Source organism: Nesoenas mayeri (genome assembly GCF_963082525.1).
Source record: "Nesoenas mayeri genome assembly, chromosome: 6".
NCBI lineage: Eukaryota > Metazoa > Chordata > Aves > Columbiformes > Columbidae > Nesoenas > Nesoenas mayeri.
In genome coordinates this window covers 21,089,638-21,105,637 of record NC_137545.1, presented here as the reverse complement: position 1 = coordinate 21,105,637, position 16,000 = coordinate 21,089,638, and the positions used below count along the sequence as shown (strand labels likewise).

The 16,000-nt window shown below is 40.0% G+C and overlaps 1 protein-coding gene across 1 annotated transcript in view; it reads right to left on the bottom strand.

Annotated features, from left to right (window-relative positions):
* Positions 1-1,857: 1,857 nt before the first annotated feature.
* The window catches only part of LNPK (lunapark, ER junction formation factor), a 58,860-nt gene continuing 44,717 nt past the window's right edge, over positions 1,858-16,000 (bottom strand). The window contains exon 14 of the transcript XR_013922286.1: positions 1,858-2,298. The gene's annotated coding sequence lies outside the window, so the exon portion shown is untranslated. The remainder of the gene's footprint in view (positions 2,299-16,000) is intronic.

Below are 16,000 nucleotides of genomic sequence, written 5' to 3'. Positions count from 1 at the left end.
TGGGCACAACTTACCTTCTTGCACCAACTTACCTTCCACCCACCACCCTCAGCTGAGCCTACCAGAAGCAGTGGAAAGGGTACATCTTGTGAGATAATAAACAGCCAAATTAGATCCAGATTTAGCCTTAAGAATCCATTCTGGGAGCAGACCCATTTTTCCACAAAGTACTCTGACTACTGGCAAGGCTCTATGAGCACCCTATGTGACATGCAGGCACCTGTAGTTTTCTCACTCCCAAGTTAGGGCTGTGGCACCTCAAATACAGTAGCAGACAGCAAGGAGTTAAACTCATTTGTGCTATGTGAGATTAATGTTAACAACTGTTGAACTGCTAAGAGATTTTTTTGCCAGGTCTTTTCATACGGTGCAAGAGAAGGAGGTTTGGGAAACACTAAAATAGTTCTGCTAAAGGCTAGCAGAGAAAGGGTACAAAAATGAGGGTTGAAAGTAATAGGCCTATAAATCTGACATCCAGTGCCCCGGTCTTGCGATCCGATCTGCACCTGCAGAGACACGGATTGATGTCAGCAGGTCCCAAATGTACCGAAGCGCCCGTCACACACAGCTCCTGGCAGGGCTGGGGCTGGCGCTGCTGCAACAAGAACAACTTAAATGCACACTGGGCAAGAGGGAGTACGTATTTCCAAAGTATTTTTTTCAAGAAAGCATTCTTGCAAACCATTTAGATTTCCTATATTTTCATAATGCAATCGCTCTTGCCTCACCACCATCATTATACATTGTGCACTGAATGGTTGTTGCATAAACACAGGAGCATACTCGTCTCTCTCTCTCTCTCTCCAAATTTACCAAAAATATTCATTGGAATTTATTGAATAGCATTTCTAAATAATATTTACTAGTCATCTGAATAAGTGAATCAGATCATTTGCACAACTTGCTGCTTCAATAGCAAAATGGTAGAGATTACATATTTAATTTTTTTCTTGCTTTTTAAAATTATGCAAAAGACTATAATGAGCTGCAGTTTTGTAATAGCATCAATAGGTGGTGCTATGAATTTCCATAATGGTCCACTATAACTTCAGTAGGGAAAGAAAAGATGAATTATTGACATGGTATTTAAGTTTTCAAAAGCTGCAATATGCCCATCAATAAAGGCTACAGTTATTTGCTGTGACACATTAGCAAACATTCTCAGCAAGATCTAAAATTAATGTGTGAGAAAAAAAGACTCATCACTCCTTTTATTCTCCCCAAAGTGTCAGTGATTCTTCTAAGTTTCCATGCCAAATATGGGCCAGATTTACAAGTGTCTTCAGCACATTGTGCAAACAACTCTTGAAAATACTGCTAATTTCAGAGGTACTGAGATTTGGACAGACAATTGACTCCATATGTTGGATACAAGAGAACTTCACCTTCCATAAGTAAAACTGGAAAGCACATAATTTGAAAATATTATGTCCAAACGATAGCCAAAGAAAAAACATGCTTAAAATTGACTTTTAAATCCATTTATTTTCAAATACACTTCATAATACATTGTGGGTAATCATATTCTAAAAGGAAACATGTAAGTGAAGCATTATTCTGGTGGCTATATCCATGCTGTTATTAGAACTATATCCAGAAAAAACCTAGTTACCAGTGTATTTTCCAAAATACAGGCACTTCATGGGCTGAGAAGTTTATTTAGAAACTCTGCCCTTCTGAAATCATTACCTTTCTGCTATGCTCTATATATTTACATCTACTGACTTAAATATTCTAAATATAGTAAGCAAGCCGTTATGACCTTCTCCTAATTGAATGAGACAGACAAGGGTGTGTGTTACAGTACATCTATATCTAGCAGAGAGAGAAAATGTGCACACAAGACAGCATGGGTAATGAGATCTTCTCTGCTATTACAAGCAACCTATGGCTCTGGGGCGCTTGGCTCTCAGGGCTGCTTAAAGAATTCTGAAATGTCTCAGCTGAGTTTTCCATCAGTCTTTACCTGAGAAGTGACCTGTTATGTCCCGGTGGCTGGTGCCAGTTCGTTCCCAAGCGTTAGGAGCTCACAGCAAAGAGTCTGCATCTCCCCTCCCAGCCTTTAGCCCTGGCTGAGATGAAAATCCTCATTTGGTCAGGCTCAGCTATGATCCAGTTTATGGCTGTTCCTTTGTTCCCAACGCTCAAGTGAAGAGGGTTAATTACTTCCCTTTGTTACAATTAACGATGCTAAACGCCAGGGAAAGGGCAGAGCTGAAGAGCATGAATTACTGTTCCAAGCAACATTCTGGCATTGAAAAAGCACACTTCTGGCAAGACAAAAAAATTTGAAATTTCCTGTGGAAAAAAAAAAAAGAGCATATTGATTTGGAACTGCCATATTTCATCTTGACAGTGCTACAACCCTTCGTTTTAATAACACCATTTTATTTCAATTCTTGTCAATTAGAACATTAGATGTACGTACCATCCCGGATAACATATTTCAGTGCTCCCCAAACAACCACATTGCAACTTTTTCCATCATCATAAAACATCAGTGAAATAGGAAGTGCTACTGTGAAACATTTTGACAAGGACTAAAAGGATACTCTTTCAGTAAAAATGTTTTAGCATCTCTGGCAACGACTGGCACAGCCATTGAATTTTGCCCTCTTCAAAGGGAAATGTACAAATTAATGGTTTTGAAAAGCATGTCTGTGTGGGCAGATACCCTCCGTGGGGCCAAGGCCCAGGCTGTACTGGGCATGCAGGCTGAGCAGGCAATGCTGCTGAAAGCAGGGGCTCCCAGCCTGGCAGGGCTGTGCCTACACCACCAGCATTCACAGCATCAGATTCAGGTCCAGCCAGGGCTGAATCACACTGTTTGCATCTGCACATAGACTCTGCTGGCTTCTCCCCGATACCCCTTGCTCCAACTCAGCATATGTCCCAGGAGAACTTGTTCGTTTTGGAGGCTGAAGCTCCCACCCTCCCAGCCAGGATGGGGCAAGTTGCCCATAGCAGGTTCTTCTTGGCCCTCTCACAGAAACATCCGGGTGCAAACACACATCTTCTCCCCTGTGTGCCAGTAACCACCACGGGAAGGTCTGCAAGCCACATGGATCTGCTGGGCAGACACCTACCCTTCCTCTTGCAGATTAAGCTTCAGCACAAGCCCTGGAGTTGTAAAGCAAAACCATTGAGTCCTCCTTAACACTGAAACTTTCCCATATGATCTTCATATAAATAAACATAGGAAAGTGTTTGCTGCCAGTACCATAATGAAAGCTAAGAAGCCCTTGCTCAGCTCTGCAGGACAGGTAGGACAGCTGTCCTCCACCAAAAGGACGACATCAAAGCTATTCTGCAGGAGACAAGGGCTTCAGGAGTCCCAGACAGGATTCCATGCCCAGGCAGGCTGTATGGTACCCATGGGTCTATTTCCTTCCCTGTCGCTTCATGTGGATCATATGGGGCAGCAAAGGGGTCCAAGAGGGACACTACGAACATTCCAGCAAGAAGGAAAAAAAATAAAAGTAACCACGGACTAGTAGTCATGTTTCACATTATCATCATTCTAAAGCCCAGCCAAAATATTTCCCTTTTATAAGGCTAAATGTCTCTTGACTCCCATTGAACCCCCAGTATAAATATCCTCTCTGCACCATGTACATCTATGTAAGATGCTGTAGAGAGGATATAAGCTGTATAAAACCTTGATAGAACAAAATAAAACGTGCACCAATGTGCATCTGATAGATGCAGCAATTGATTTGTGGATTAGGTTTTTATTTTCAGCCCATTGAAAAGAAATAATGTATGGAGGCAATCTAGTACTAAGCATTTTAGAAAATCTATTTGAGATCATTTCAGCAGAAGCTCTGGCAGTTTGTCATAAGAGGGGAGGAGAGCAAAGGATAATTGTCTGCAGTCTAGTAAAACACAGAATAACTGCCATCACACTTGAGTGAGCTTATAGCCAGCCTGTCCCAGGGCCTCTAGAAGATAGAGCAGTTAATGTTCCCTTTTATTTCAGAGGTTATGTCACTTGTATCACAGATTTATACCATGATACAGCAATTTCATCCAAACAGATGGATAATGATGTCAAAGGCAGAAACCCTGTTTTTATTGAGTTTTGCAAAGATTGCTCAGATAGCTGCTTCAATTGAAAAGCCCCAGCAGTACTTCAGCTCTTAATCTTTGTAATCTCAGTGGTATTAAATTTCATCATTTTTGTTTGAAGGAGGAAAATTCTGTAGTAATGGCTTCCTAATAGGAAACACAGAGGATACAAAGCTGGGGGCTCTCTATGCAGTTGTTCCATAAGCACTGCTGATTTATAGGGCTGTTTATGACAGAAAGGAAAATTATCTTCTGCAGGTATAAATCAGGTAAAGAGTAGGAAATTGAACTTAGATATCATCTTGTCAGATGCTTAATGTTCTTCCTCCTGTCACTTTGGATAGGCCCAATTTGTAGAATACTGCAGAGGTAAAAGAAGACAATTAACAGTGACAGTAAAGTAATAGATGAAGCTATAAAACCAACCTGCTGGTGCTAGATGCTATGTATGATTTTAAGATGAAGTAGTGCCAAAAGTATATATTAGCTCAAACCAACCATTTCCTGTGTTCAGCAATACCCACTGTGGCACTTGTTTGTCACTTTCATTGAGATCTACATACTACCCTTTACATATTAATGAACCTATAACATCTCACCTTTCCTGAAAGTCAAAGGACTTTCTCACCAGCTTATTTGTTGTTTACTTATCAAAACCACATGGATTATCTGCTTAAGAAAAAATAAAAGCTCTCTCATTTCCACAATCACATTATTGGCAGGCACACACGGGTTGGATGGAGACATAAGCTACCTTCATTTGCTGAAGGAGGAAGCCATAGAGGACCCAATGTCATAGCCAGGCTCAAAATTCTGCTTTTTTTTTTTTTTTTTTTTTTTAAATCTCAGTGTTAGGCCAAAGCAGACACTAAAAAGGAAAAAAAAAAAATTAAAAAAACCAGCAGCACCCAAAGGCCGTGGGAATGAACTCTGCATTCCACGGCAGGGGGAGGCTCAAAAGAAGATATTTCTGGCTGCAGCTATTTGCAGGAACCACACTACTAATACAACACAAACTGAAGAACTGAAAACACCAAGTGCCTACACAGCTTCTTCTCTGCGTAAATTCAAAGGTCATATTGTAGGACTTCAGTTAAAACAATTCAAAACAACAAAAATGGAAAATATGGAAGTATTTCATGTTTTAGAGATCAGAAAGTGTGGGCAGCTACAATTGTATGCAGAAGGAATACTGCAGTTGGATAAAATCCAGACTTAACATCAAGGATCTAGCTGAAGGTCCAGTGCTTTGATGAAAGGGAGAAAGCTTCAAAAAGCTGGAGCAGGCATAACACTCATGAAACACACTGTGAGAAACAATCTTGCCCAGGACTAAATCAGATATATTCAAAAACACCTTCTGACAGCCCTCTTACCAACACAAGCCCACATTTTCTTTCTGCAATAGGAACTGCCACTGGAATTAAATTAACGGACACTGGAAAAGCTTGACTAGCACAATAGAGAAGACAGGAGAGCAGTTGCTTCAGTATAATGACTGTACCTGACCATATATGCCCCGATATATATATCTGCGCTATTTTTTTCTTGTTGGAGGACTTCCCACTTACTAGCATGCACTGTATTGCCCGCATCTCTCAGATCACATTGCAGCTGGATTTCACTGCCAGCACGTTTGTTACTCAGGGTTGGGGTGAGCAGAGGCCTTAATTTGTTTAGGCACTCCTTTTATTTAAGCCCAGGCCCAAACCCAGGGAAACATAAGGGAACCTGGAGTTAGCCAAAAGGGCACCCGCTCAGCACCAGATTTAGCCACCTGCTCCTGAAAAGCAGAGGACTCCCAGCTGGTGGGGAGTGGGCTGTCAGGGGTGTGCAAACAGGGCACAAGTGGTGTGACAGGAAAGCCTGTGTCCTTACAGCTCCCAGCTGTCCACTCTTCAGAGCTAAAGAAAGCTCCTGCCACTTCAAGGCACTATTTATAAGTATCCCTACATTGTAGTTCACGAAGGCCCACCCACAGCAGTCTAATGCTGCAAAGAGAGGAGGTGGGATAGCCTGGAACCAGACACAGGCCAAGCGTCAGGACTCAAAACTGGCACCTGCTCCTCTTGGGAGCTTTTCATTTCATGCTCCCGAGGTGACGCTGCCAGCAGTAACTGCTGCTGGTGGCCCGCGGTTGCCTCAGGTGTGCTCCACCTGGCACAGACAGGCACTGCAGGTCTCCGCAGCACAGAGGAGCCTGAGCCTGACACAGCACCGATTTTGCTGTTAACAACCTTCAGAGAGTTTCTTGCTTGTTTGTTTTTGCTTAGATGTTCCAAGAAAAAGCAGTAATTTGGTTATGTGAAGCACAGAACAAGAGCCAAGCCCTGAATTTTCCCACTGCAAGATAAGCAAGAAACTTATCTTTGTCTAGTGCAAACACTTTCTCATACCAGAATAACCATCACAAATACCATGTAATTGTTGACATATGAGAGCTTCTTCCTCCAGTAACTGCGTTTCCCAGAGCTTCTTGGCTAAGATCCTCTCTGCAGTAACTTTTACACAGATTACTTTTTTTTCTTAATAGAAGTTTGCCATCTGAGTTGAAACTATGAGCATCTCCAGTCAGATGCTGTCTCCATATTCAACCTCTTGAGAGTATCCAAATTAATTCAAAACTGCCTGTATAAGGTCTGGGAGTGATGGGGTTAACTGTTCTCATAGCAGCCCCTCTAGTGCTGTGTCCTGGATTAGTGGCTAAAACGTCAGGGCTAACACAGCAACCTTCTGGCTGTGCTTGACCAGTGCTTGTCCAGCCCCAAGGCTTCCTCTCTTTCCCACTCTGCTCCCCCAGTGAGTAGGCTAAGGGCAGGCAAGAATAAATCTTCTGGAAGATTTAATTACTTTTGACAGATTACCAGCAAAAGGGACCCAACAAAACGCTTTGCAGATTCTCCACTGCCATCCAGCTGTTTAACCATTTGTAGTTCCTCTGCATGTTACTTGAGCCACCAAGGAGATCCAGGATTAAGTACAGGTCAGACTGTACATAGGAGTTTATAAATATTACTGACAGACACTTCAATAAGTTAATCAAGTTCAGACAGTATTGGGTTTGGCTACAGAGTTAATATTTCTATTGCTTCTAAGAGTGCATATCACCGTTCTAGAATAATTTATCTTACAAATGTCTTAACTCTTTATTAACAGGAACTTGACTACTGAGTATGGCCAAGCTCCTGTCTGTGATAAAAGAGTGACATGTTCTGCAGTGGTCAGTTCAAATCCCAGATGACAGCCTGCCCCAGCATGAAGTGTTTCCAGGGAGAAAAACCACAAACCTCTATATTGGTCATGCTCCCCTGGCCTGGAGGGCAGTAACCCAAAGACCAGTTGTGTTTCTTTTTAGGTGCCTTGTTTTTGTTTTCCTGAAGCTCACCCCCAGTATTTTTTCACTCAGTGAAAACAGATTCATTCAATTAAGTTCTCTAGAGACACTCCTTGGAACTCCAGTGAGTAATAATTAAAAAAAAAACAATTTAACTGCAGTCCTAGCATAACTTGAGCATAAAAGATGGTAAGCAAAAAACTGAGAAGTGCCTTTTCTCTGTATGTTCTCCTGGACTCCCACCTCATACGGAAAATGACACGCATTGCCTGTGACCAAGGAACTTTCAACTAAGCATTACAGAACTCATTAACTGTTTTATCAAAAATGCTAAACAGGTAATCCAATTCATAAGTACTTACAGAAACATCACATTAGAACAAGATTTCTGAGGAAATAAATGATGTAATAAAGTTAGGTTCAATAAAATCATGATGAGACCCATTCATGGCTATACATAATGTCCTTGTCATTAAGAAATGAAAAATTACTGATATACACATTGTGCTGTATTGAAGCACTTGAGCCTTTTGCCAAAGAGAAACCTGAAATGAATCGTGGTTGGACTAGTAATACTTGAATGTTTTAGGCTGAATATTTGCTGTACAGGAGTATCCATTCTGATTATTCAAACAGCATCATGTTGTCCGTTATCAACACCATCATTATCTACAACTGTGAACATGTATAACTATAACAGAAAAAAATAACTTTTCCAGAATTCTATCCCTGACCCTGACAAAAACTCCCTATCCAAGACTTTTCATTCAGCGAAGAGAGATGCACTCAGTTAAATGCTATTAGACTAGTAAACCCCTTAAGTGTCCGTTTTTTGCTCAAGTATTAAAATAACAGGTAATACTCCAGTGTTGTGTAAGTGCAGAGGGAAGATTTTATTAAATAATTATTTTTGTAAAGGCTGAAAAATAAAACCCTTTTTTTTTTTTTTGGTGCTGTTAAACATATACATATTTACAAAATGCATTCACCTCGTACTCTGTGGATATACCACAGAATTTAGCCTGAGATGGGATCCATTGACTGAGAATCCTTACAAAAATAGCATTAAAGTTGGTTTTAACCAACTCTGTGGAGCACAGAAGTCCAAAGAAAAACAAGAGGGCCTTGAAGACATACACTCCTCAAATGCAGCTGTAAGCCCACTCCCTCGACAAGCCATGTTTTGGGAGATGTACACACACACACACTCTTCTTAGGCCAGTCCTGGGCAACAGGGCATTCGTGGAGCTGTGACCTCGGACTTCTCAACCCTGCTGCCCAGGGACAGTTTTTCCATTTCAGCTTTTATATCAGTGAAGGAAATCAGAGCGGGGCCAGCATTCTTACACTGAATAGTGCACTTCTGGAGGCCACGAGAGTTGGAGGAACGTCCCTTCATCCTCAGTGCATCGGCCTTTGGCAGAACCTGCAGACAGCTGCAGCCAGGCAACGCACCCACTGCCTTTGCACCCCTCAACCACAGGGGTGTCACTTGTGGAAGGCTCCTACAACCCCCATGCTTAGTTTTGTGTGGCACTAATAGCTCAGGTGGAAATCTCAAGGCCTTAAGCAAGATCCACTGTTCCAAAAGGGTAGGGTAGCTGGATGCACCACTTGAGCTATTTAATACCTTATAACACATCTGTGTTTAGCAACTGAGCTTTTTGATAATTTTATCAAGCTACACTCTGAGCCCAGCAGCAAAGATAAGCGAGATCAGCATTAGTTTCTTTGAGGGAAGACAAAAGAAGAGCAAGATATATTCTTGCACATTTCGTATGCATATTTTTGGGAGTTATACAACTTTAGTTTTGCAAAGCAATTTTCTGACTTTCACCGACAAACAAATCTGATCTGAAAAATCTTACATCAGCAGGGTTGGTTTGCAGATGTTATTTGCACCATTTATTTATCAAAAATAACTAGAAAATGTTTTTAAAACATCATTCCAGACTGTACAAATAGGAATGTGACATGGGCTGTCTGTTTTACTTATACTGTTTTACTGCTTCATATTCTGAGCAAACAGAGAGGCTATTTTCCCCAGGGGTTCAGGAGGGCATACTACTTCATTTCTGCAGAAAATTGTTTCTCCGGATTTCAATCTTTTTAGCTAGATATGACAAAATATAATATCAAGAACACTTATGCTTTTTATCAGCTCTATTTTCAAAGCATAAATAATAGATCAGTATACATTTAAGTCAGGTGACCAAGTCTTATTTTCAGAAATCAAATAAGCATTTTGCAATTTTTAAATGGTGCTGTACATTTTCAGCATAGTATCATTATGCCTTTAAAATGCTTTCAAAAGATCAATTTATAAGCACGGAGCGATTCTGAAGATATTTCACTAGTGTTAATAATACCTCACTCAGGTGGCATTCAATTTTCTGAATCCTTGGGTTAATGAGGCAAATAAATCAAAATTAAATTGGCCTTGGAAAAAAAAAAATCAAACCAAATTGCATCTATCACATTATACATCCTGAGATGCCTTCAGTACTGTTCACAATGGCTAACAACATTCCAGCTCTCAGAACCATTACACTTACTCATAACACAATCTGAGATTTTAAAATCAAATAGATCACACTTCACAACTAGATGAACATAACGCCTTATAATATATCAGGAGTATTCACAATAAGTTGCATACAATCTTAGTCGAGTACTTTCCATTAAGTGTCCCTAAATTTCAGCTTCCCACCATTTGTTCAATAATCTAATGAACTCTTTCCAGGAGGATCTCACCATTGCAAACCAGAAAGTTTTAAGATAAGCCTCAAAATGAAAATACATTCTGCAACCCGGCTGCCATTCACCATCTCTTTAAAAAAGCCCCAGCAACACACAGGTGTAGCCAAACAGCTGAAACTAACAAAAATCCCTGCATTTTGGAAAAAGAAATACTTCTAGTCATATTGCTGTAGTAGGAATGGTGGAAAAAATATATTACCTTCATTCCCTTCTCTGAAACACAAGAGATAGGAAATATTTTCCAGATGCTATAAGAGGGATTCTACTGCTGGGGAATACCAGTGTTGTCAGTTCTTTAAAAAATTGGTTAGTAATACACAACACAGAGAAGAACTAAAGATGCCTAAGTCGTTACCAGGAGTAATAAATGCAGCATGAGCAAACGCCAGTCAACAAATACTGACATGCAACACCACAGCATTTGCCCTTGTTTTGCTGTTGCTACTTGTAGCACAGTAACAAACGCACTTTACCCATGGAGTCACCTCCCTGCACAAGGGCATCTTGCACCATAAGGAACTTCCTACAACCACAGAGCCCCAGTTGAAAAACAAACTTCCACATTGGGCTGTTGTAAGCACCTTCATCTGCTAAGTCAGCAGCACGACTCAAGATTTCCATATACATGCTATTTACACTTTTTAATGGAAAATGCTACACAAAAGTAGGTCAGGTATTTTGTCCAAACTAAGTTAATACTATTAACATCTAAAATTTAAGGAAAACATGAAAAAAAGCTTGAGGGTGTTTTTGGTTTTAAGTAGTTAAGAGCCCAAGTGCCCTTACATGGCACACATTGAAAGCAACATGGAACAGCACAAAACCATGCTTGCACAATATCCTCAGGCGGTGCCTTTTTAGAACCATTTCACAGAATCATTTTGGTTGGAAGAGACTCTCAGGATCATCAAGTCCAATCATAACCTAACTCCAGCACTAAACCGTGTCCCTAAAGCCTTGTGGCTTTGCATAATAGTTTGTACTGCCAAGAGCTTGATTAGGAGTAATTTATGTGATGATTTAACATACTTGCTTTGCTTTTCCACCCAGAGAACAAATGACACCACAGAGAGTCAAGAATGTTCTAACTGTTGCTAGAAAAGTAGTGAGAAAATCTGTTTGAGAGACTCATTTTGATGAAACTTTCATCACAGAAGTTCCCAGGCTTATTAGCAATCTACAGCTACTGTGTATGTACTGCAAAGGAGCGATCTTCAGAGCAACAAGTCAGAAAGAGAAAGCTACTCTACAGAACGCACTCACCCCTCTTCCCATGGCGGATTTGGAAGAGACATGCTCCATTTAGTTCCCAGCCCACACCTGCCTCCCGCACCAGCATCCCAGTACAGCCCAACATTATCGGGGACTAGGTGTTCAAATTTTTAACAGCTTACAGAAAAGCATTCCAAAAGGTGTTGATTTCACCTCAACATAAAACAAATTAAGCATTTTCCCAGCTCCTGAGTTAAAGTTCAGTGCCTAATTCCAGCAAACCAACACCACTCTGCACTCCGCAGCCAAGGAAGTGGACATTTTAGAAGTTCGAATTAAAGTTATTCATTCGAGTTTTGGCTGTGACATACAGCACTGATAGAAAGTCATCATTCAATGGTTACTCAGTTGCTTGCTCAGAATGACACAGTAATTTTATTCTGATTTTTAGTCCACAGAAGAGAAGCCACAGCTGCTATCACTCCTCTTGAGGCTTTATGCTCTTTGGCAAGGAGTATTGATTTGTGTTTTTATAGCACCTACCAGGTAGTGGTTGTGCACTATCATTACCCAAATAATTTATAACAGGTGAGGACAAAGGCTTGGAAACTAAACCAAAGGTATCTTGATCTGCTCAGGAAAAGATGAAACATTGCTGAAGCAGCTAAAACAGCCTTTTAAATCAATACATGGTGCAGGTCCGAGATACTCTCATACATTCTGAAAGGCACTTAAAAGCGGGTAAACTTACATTATTATCATGCATGTAATCAACTCTTACAAGTATTACCATGGGAGCAACACAAACACAGTGACACATCAACTCCTTGAAGGATCAGACTTTAGCCATAAATCAGAATACGAAACTTAGATTAACCCTTTTTGTTGTGTTCTAATGTAAAGAAACTCTCCCAGAAAAAAAGTACTGTAAAAAAAGCCACTTTCTAGCACCGAAGCAATGTTAATTTAAAAGCCACGATTCATCTGAAAAATATTCACCAAAAAATCCCAAAGATTAATTTCTGCATTTACACTATTTTCAAAGTATATTTAACTTATAGGCATCCTTTTTTTCCTGAAATAATTGCTTACAAGATGAGAACTAAAACACAATCTCGAGTGTAGTAAAGGTAATTGCTGCACTTACTGCTCATGTCATGTTGATGTATTACTACGTATCAAAGGTCACAGTTCTGTACTCATACATTATCAAATTTGAAAGAGCAATATTCAATTCTGACCAACCTTTAAACTGCCCAGAATATGTGTGAAAATGGATGTCGGGCTAACTCGGGTTTTAAAAAAAAAAATGAATCCATGTTTCGGAAGCTGAGGGGTCAATCAAGCCAGACTGACAGGGTTAGGTGTCACTTGTGTGCGTCTGATAGTCTCTTAGATTATCAATGAGGTGCAGTACACTGATCACAAGCTAAAGCAGCTGTACTAATGAAAATGAAACAGTCTGAAAAAATTAGGTAGTACAGGCTTGTGACATAGGGCAGTACCTTGTGGACAATAATGCAGGAATAAGGACATAAATCACCATTTAGATACAATAAAACCTGCAATACCCACCCTGAAATGTACGTGTCTGCAGGATGGCAGGTCAAAAATTGGCATCTTCAGAACTCCCCAGTCCCCTCTGAAGTTGCCACACGATTTTTTACACTGAGCCAAGGCAGGTTTTCCACGCCTCCACTTCACTGCGCACAGAGCTGTGCAGCCGCAGGCCAGGCTGCCCTTTGCGGGTGGGCAGCTGGCTGCTCGCACCAGCAGCTCTCACAACTGGGTGTAGCACAGATAAATGGGTCTTATCAGAACCTACTCAACCTTGAACAACGTTCTTTTCCTACATATGCCAGCCAGCTGGGGAGCAGGGGCTGCACTGAACAAGCTGGGGCACCCTCAGCTTTGTTTTAGTAACATATGTGCTCCTTTTAAAACAAACAAACAAACCTATACAATCCAACTTGACTGAGTACAGCCAGCAGAGAATGAACTACTAATCAAATTATCACTTTAAAACTGTAAATCACTGCTATACAAAGAGCAGCCTGACTCTTACCCCCGCCATCATAATTCAGATCAGATGAATATTCAATAGCTTTTTCAGAATCAGGTTTTTCCTCAAGAAGTTACATACACAGGAAAAGCAGCATATATTCAAACAACAACCTATATAATTTCATACTCTTTAACATTTGTTCCATTTGCTAAAACACTGTATTTGAAAAGGGAAGCACAAGTTTAAATATTTTCTCCATTACAAGCAGAAAATCTAAGATAGACATTTCATGAAGTCTATTAGACCCTAAAAATTCATACTAATTAATGGTTTTGCATTGATTTTAATGGACTTCTAATTGCAGGTGATATAACTACTGGTCAATGCCACAGCTAGGATTAAAATGATACTTCTGATTAAACATACTGCTTACAGTACATAAACACACATGCCTTTTACTAATGCAATAACAAGGCAATTATTACAACAGTAAGAACTTAAACTATAAATATATGGGATCTCCTGTTTAAATAGAAGCTCAATATACAAAATATACAAGTTCAAACATTCCTTAAGAATTATCAACTTTCATATTTCTTCTAAAACATCATTTAAAATACTTTTCTTAAAATGAATTTTCTCGGTGCTTTTTTGTAAAATGGTTTTCTTTGTGTGCTGAACAAGTCAAAATTAAGTTTCATCAACTGAGTAGAGCTCCTTGAAGCGATGCAAGGAATTAGAGGGCAGACCATTTCAGGAGAGCTGGAAGGTCTTTGTTCCTTGAGTTTTCTACAAATCCAGCATCTCTATTTTCATTTAGGCAGCAAAATGGAGAGAGAAAAAGAGAAAGAATTATTTCAATATAAGTTACAAATTTAGAGATGAATTTGAATTTACAAACTGAACATCCAAAAAGACCAGATCTCCAGTATCTGTACCCCTTGTTTTCTCCTATATCTGATTATTTCAGGATTTTGCTGCATGTATTTCTCTCTGGAAGTTGCAATCTCCCTTTTGTAAATTATTTTTGTCACATAATAAAAAGAGAACACATGATTTCACAGTGGCAAAGGCTTATGAAGTCCTGAAAAACATTAGTAATGGTTTACTGAGAATCCTAGTGGTGCAACATCAGGTACGTGTAGGGGCAGTCCTGAAGTAGATTTACTCCCACAGCAACTACAGTGAGAAAAAACAGTATTATAAGAATCAGTCAGGACCCCCCCCTCCCCATGCAGAAATTAAGACATAAACTGATTTTATAAAACCTTGAAAGGGTTAATATTCGGTCATTTAAATGTTTCGCTGTTGCCAAATTAGATAATCTATCATGAATCCTAGAAGCATTTGCTTTAATCTCAAAACACCATGGTTTGGGAGCAAATTATTAAAACCCTTCTCTCTATCCTGCCCATCATACACCTCTCTAGGTCTTATTCTTGCAGAGAAAGATTGAATGTGACCTGACAGAACCCCAGAGACATTCGCAAATCAAAAGCAATGGTGAAGATAAGTCAAATTCCTTGAGACTTAAAATCTTAAGGGACAACACTTTTTTTTAATGCTAAAGTATAGCAGCTCCTATTGTTAAACATTATTATAACTCATTCTGTTGTGTAAACAACCCTCTACTAAAGATCAAGTGCTAAGAAATTCCCACATACTCTCTTTCTCCAAAAAGCCAGAATGCAGAGCATGAAGTACACAATTTCAGACTACTATTAGACACAATCTCGAGCACAGCACACTTCTGATGGAAGTTTACCGTTTGTCCTCTGACAGAAGCTTTGGTGCATTACTACGCACCGAGAGCAGGAAGCCAATAGCGCTGTGCCAATCAGCCCCAGGAACATCAGCATTAGAAGAATCAGTTTTAATTCCTCACCTTCATCACCCTCCACAAACTTGAGACTTGGGAGCTCTGCCTAAAGACCACACACTGGAAGAGAGGAGTACTGAGACCGATGAGTAATCAACAGTTTCAAACACACTTCCCTTTGAGTGAACCAGAGCTTTCTGAAAACAGCCCAAAATCTCTTTCATGAACTATCACACAACAATGTATTAAACAACAAGATCTAAGTGAAAAGAGGAACAGCGCACACCATTAGAAAGAACCCTTTGGTCACAGAGCCATCTCCTATTGCCCTCTTGTTCTCAACCTTCATTTTAGACCTAAGGCCTCCAGCAAGTCTGTTTGTTCAAATTATAAGGAACTTCCAAAACTTCCAGGCTGAGTTTATCCCTGGAAAACTTACTCTCTTTCTACTGTTTATGCACTTAATGTATTTGTAGCCTTTTTTAAAATTAGCTTGTATTAGGGATGTGTGTTCTATATAGTCTCCTATGCACCACAAACATATATGTGAAACTGCAGAGGCTCACTACACCAGAAATCTGGACAGGTTTCCATTTATCAACTCAGGAAGTAACTGAAACATGAGATCTGAGGCACTTACTTCTAACAATGTGACTGGACAGGAAAGATCATCCTACAGACACTGGGAAAAAAAAAAATCCACAAGCCATGGAAGGAAACAAGAGCCTAAACATTTTACTTGAGAACACCCATGAACTGGTCAATTGATTATTTGCCAATAAAGATGCAAAAATGAACCTTC